The following is a 6,000-nucleotide window of genomic DNA, read 5'->3' on the forward strand; positions in this document are numbered from 1 at the left end:
TACAACTCCAAAGAAAATGAATAAAAATAAGTCTTGTAGAGTTAAATACATTTTTCTATAAAAAGAAGAATAAAGGTTGCAGTAGTGACGGAAGGAATTTGATCGTGATTATTTTGACTTTTCACTATAAGAAAATGTTTTATTAGTAACCAATTTTAGTGACTAAAAGTTATTAGTCACTATAATGACCAATTTAGATATTATTTTACAAAATTAAAATTTATTAGTTACTAAAATAGTCACTAATATAAATAAAAAATTATAATTGGTTACTAAATTTGTCACTAATTAATTAGAGACCAATTTAGTAACTAAGTTATTTTGGTAGCCAAAACTTAGGTAGCTAATTTTTAGTGACCAGTTTTCTTTGGTAGCCAAAACTATGGTAGCTAATTTTAAAAACCAATTTAGTGACCAATTATAATTTTTTATTCATAATAGTAACTATTTTAGCAACCAATAATTTTGTTACTTTGTAAACTTGTATCTAAATTAGTAATTATAGTAACTAACAACTTTTGGTCACTAAAATTGGTTACTAATGAAGCATTTTCTTATAGTGTTTTAGTTTCGGTTTCACATCTGAGACATATGCTAACAAGGTAAAAAAAAATGTTTATGTCTCGGTTATGAACCAAGGCATATGCGAGGGTTACTGCCTCGGTTCTGGAGGGAACCAAGGCTTAATGGGTATCACGAATTTAAAAAAAAAAAAAAAACTTTCTGACCCAAAACCAGCATAACACGTGGCCATGATCTTGTATACACATATGCACCAACCATAGTGTGTCACATCATTATCTTCAACCTTCTCCCAAATCAAAAACCCTAGTCACCATTCAAACCCTAAATGTTGCTGGTGTGTTGTCACCACCATTTTCGACCACCGCATCACGCCGGAACAACCTCACGACGCCTTCATTCATATTGCCGGGAATGTAGAACAACCTCCCTTCACCACCATATCAAAATGGAAAACGTGAAACTACCAACAACTGAACCACCGTGAGCCAATCGCACGTTCGACACACAAGAGGGTTTCATGATTAGAAAAAGGAGAAACACATACCTACTAGCGAGATTGAATAACAACAACGGCGACTCTGCAACCTCTATGACGACAACAATGGAGGAGGCCTGTGGGACGACAGACCGGTGGTGGAGCAACGAAGGAACATCTCCGTGCTGCAACAGAACTCCAACAAAGGAATAGTGGCGTTCTGCAACAAAACTGGCGTTCGAAAATGGAAGAGAGAAAAATGGTTGTTGCTCACGCGAAGAAGACGAACAGTGGCACAATTTCTTTTCAACCCTAAGAAGGCTTGTTGCCTTGGTTGATTTTAAACTGAGGCATAAACATCTATATGTCTCAGTTACATGCAACCCGAGACATATTCCACTCGAAAAGCAATCAAATATGTCTCAGTTATAAAAGACTTGAGGCATAAACATCTATCCACCTCAATTAGATGTGACCTGAGACATAAAAGTCTGCCACCTGTTTAAAAATATCAAAGTAGTAAGAAAAATAACAATTTTGAGGAATTTATGCCTTGGTTCTGTGTACAATCGAGACATAAAAGTTCAAAAAAATTATAAAAGTGTCATTGCGTCTTCATATGCTTCGTTTGTGCCCTGCCGTATTCTCAGCTAGGTTGTGTACCCATTCTATGTCATTCCCCCCGCCCCCCAAATCGCGTTGCATTTCTCTTTACAAATTATTTTCGCTTTTGTTTCTTGAATACACACCGTTCCCAGCTCTTCCTTTCTAATGGTTTCACATAAAATACCTCCACTTTATAAGACCTCCCAAACCCCTTATATTCAAACTTATTATATTCATTAGATAACTTCTTCAAATTCGTGCTTTCTACATTGTTTTATGTTACTATCCCTCTCTTCCATCTCTTGTAATTGTTTAATACTCTACTTTCATCCCCCGACCATCTTATTCCTATCTCTTTACCCAAGTCCCATAATCTAGCAGCCTCGTTATAATCATTTCTCAACCAAAATAATTTATTACAATTAAGTATATCAATATCAGATATTGAATTACTGAATTATGGGTAACTAATCGTCTTTGGCGACACTGATGATTAGGTTTATCGAGGATTTTGTTATCAATATGTATTTTTTTAATAAACTTAATTCAATGTAGATTATTTGTAAATAAGACTAGTAAACAATTATTTTTCAATTTAAATTAGAGTATTTTAATTGAGTACACAATTAACACAAAATTGATGAATAAACTATTTATATTATGAATCCAATTTACAAAAGCGTTTAATTTATTGAATTGTATCTTTGTGTAAATATCAATTAAAAATTTATGCATTTCTTTTCAATAATTTAATATTTGTATTTTTAGATGAAAATGGAATAGTGTGAATGCAGATGAAATGTGCCATGAAAAAATGGTTTTAAGTCTTTCACTATTGTTATTCTTGCTATATAAATAGTTTTAGTAATATTTACAATAATTATTACTCATAATTACAAAATATTTTCTAAATATCCTATAAGACGTAATTAGGAAGAACAAATCAATATATATATATATATGATTGCATAGCTTATTCTTAAGAAATCATATTAAAATGTACTCACAATTACAAAATATCATGTAATATGAAATTAGGGAGAACAAATCGATCTCTGATTGCCTAGCTTATTCTTAGGAAATCATATCAAAATATTTAAGGAGAAAAATTAATTCCTGATTGACATCCCCCTCAAATTGATGGGGCTTGGTCAAACAACATCAATTTGCTAACAAGAAAGAAACTGATGACGTGGGAGAGGAACAACCTTAATAAAAGCATCTGCAACTTGAAGTTGAGTAGTGACATAAGAGAGTGAAATAACATTATCATCATAAGTTTCACGAATAGAGTGACAGTGTACTTCAATATGCTTGTTGCATTTATAGAACACTGAATTTGCAACAATCTGAATGACACTTGTATTTTCAACATAGAGAGGCGTTGAATCGTGTTGAGAAAACCCAAGTTCAACCAAAAGACGACGAAACCAAATTATTTCAAAACATGCGGTAGACACGACACGATACTCAGAATCAGTAGACGATTTAGATATGTGTGGTTGCTTCTTACTTTTCCATGAGACCATGAAGAACCTAGAAACATGCACCAACTAGTGAGTGGTCAACGAGTGTCAAGACAACCAGCTTAATCGACATCACTATAAACAATTAATTTAGGAGGTGTGCCAATGGGAAAAAGATAAACCTTATTGAAAGGTCCTTCAATTTTTTTTAATCTCGATTTGGTCCCGATTTTGTAAAAGGTGATGCAATTTGGTCATTTTTCTGTTAAATTTCTTTAATCGGATCAAGGTTTTTTCATCAAAATTGAAGTTGTGAATAAGACTGGTTTCTTTTATTGGTATAATTGACATAAATCTAGTGTTAATTTTGATGAAAAATTTTTGGTCCGCTTCAAGAAATTTAACGAAAATAATCAAATTGCATCAATTTTTAAAAAATCGAGATCAAATTAAGACTAAAAAAAAACTAGAAAATCAACTTGACATTTTTGTACAAAAAAATATACCAAAATAGTAATTTAACCAAAATTTTGACACCTCAACATATTAGCCGAAGATCCTCCACTGCTCTTATGTCGACTTTATTTTGATTCCCTATTTTGATTCTATGTATAACTATTTATTTCTTAATCTTATCATTGATCTCTTCATTTTTCAATGTATTTAACTCATTCTCTTTGATGTATTTTATTCCAGATCTCTTGGATCTCTCGATTTCAATACTTCTAACAATTTAAAAATTATTTACGTTTTTTGAGTTTAAAATGAGAGATATGTATATCAAGAATTTGCTAAAGTATTGAGGTTTTGGCAGCATCAGGATAATCGATAATATATGACCTAAACAGAGAACAGGATGATTGAGTAAAAGAAAAATGATAATTTGTTTTCTAGTAATTAAAAACTAGTAGTTTTGTTTTTAGATGAACTATAATAACATATTCAACATTTTGTAATGTTTTTTATCCTCCATCAACTCTATATTAATTATCTGAAAATGTTTGTTTAGGTAGTATATATTCAATGGAAAAATAATACCAATCAATTCAACCTTTTTTTTAATTCCATCAATTTAATTTTAAACTTTATACGTATCAGTTTCTATGATAAAATGTTTATGGGTAGGCTTCAACAGTAATAAATCTCAGTTTGGTATTCTAACAAAAATATTACTCTGGTATTGTCTGTACTTTATCAAAGTCAGTTTCCTAAAGTTAATACAGTAACGATGACATCATTTAAAGAAGTTTTCTAAAATAAAAATACTGCATAATTTTGTTATAAAAATGGTGTATTTCAAAAAATATATATATAAGAAAGGTTTATTTACATTTTTTTACTAGTAATAATGAGCTTCAAAATGTAGAACTCCATATTACGAAATTACCTTTTTCTTCAAATACATTTAAATACAAAATATCACTACTAATAACATTGAAGTTATCATGATTATGAATCTAATAATATTAGTAGCATTTTCTATCAAAAGAAAACTTTTGAAAGGCAACAGAACCACCACTACGTAGAGCCTAATTAACTTGTTTCCCAGATTTTTTATATTGGATATTGGATTAGCAAGTGAAAATTTTTCATGGATATATAAAATCTTTTGTTTCTTTCTTTTTTTCAGTAAATTGTCTTCGGAGATTTTGAATAATTTAATGTATATGATTTGTGCAATAATACCTATCACAAATAGAAGGCTTCATTGAAAAATAATGCTATCCAAAAATTATTTATGTGATTAATTATTTTCTTTTTCTGCAGATATATTGGAGAATGTATCAGTTTTGATCAAAAGAATATCCATTTTTCTACTGGATTTTTAGAATATATAAATGTAGAAATGCAATGCAAGTAGTATATTATTATTTCACAACTTTTATTTTTTCATGTAAATATCACTTCATATATATAGCTTAAAAGTGAAAGCAACTAAACCCTCTTCCTGAAAAAGAAGGCACAGACATATTGAAAAACCAAACATAACTACTTTGCTAAATATTCCTAAATTGCACTGGTGAAATTTAGCAACAGATCTTTAATTTGTCATGAGTTAAGGTTATTTTTCCACTGGCTTCCCCATAAATAACCACAGCTATCAAAACAGGAAAGTAGATGAACATAATTAACATAAGAGCACTATGGTTGTTTCATTCATACACAAAATTAACCAACAATTTTAATATATGTACCCAAAATGTGAAGTAAAAGCAAATAATACTTTAGATTAATCCAACTAATCAAATCTATTTAAGAAGCAATGAGTCATATATATATATATATATATATATATATATATATATATATATATATATATATATATATATATATATATATATATATATTCTATTACGTATCCATTGATGTTTTAACAAATTTATACTTAACTATCTCTTATAGTTAATAATAATCAACTAGGTTTGAAAATAGATTACAAGTTATATATGTATTTTTTTTTTATCCAAATGATGTCTTCAACACGAACTAGTTATATTTCTGAAAGCAGTTTAAATGAGCATGATACCGGTTAAGAAATTGAATTTAAAGTTTTTATGGATTCATCTTAATTTTTCATAAAAAAATATTTATTGATTCTTTAACTATTAACTATTATTTTAAAGACAAAAAAAACCATTTGAACAGTGAACTATGGAAATACTCACTTACCTTGTTTAATGTCTAGGTGAAACTGCAAACTTTCTATATATAATAAATGGGAAAACTCACCCGCAAACATAAATAGATGTTAATGAATAAAAAAAAAATACACAAACAGTGTTACTGAACAGTAGTGTGTAAGTTTTCAAGAAGTATTTGAAAAATTATATATAACTATAGATACTGTTAATACTACAACCTCCCATTACATTTATCTCGATCATCTACATAATAAATGATTTTATTAAATACATCATAAATAATTGA

The sequence above is a fragment of the Vigna unguiculata genome, chromosome 9 (genome assembly GCF_037176805.1).
Source record: "Vigna unguiculata cultivar grain cowpea cultivar isolate G323 ecotype 2 chromosome 9, ASM3717680v1, whole genome shotgun sequence".
Taxonomy (NCBI): Eukaryota; Viridiplantae; Streptophyta; class Magnoliopsida; order Fabales; family Fabaceae; genus Vigna; species Vigna unguiculata.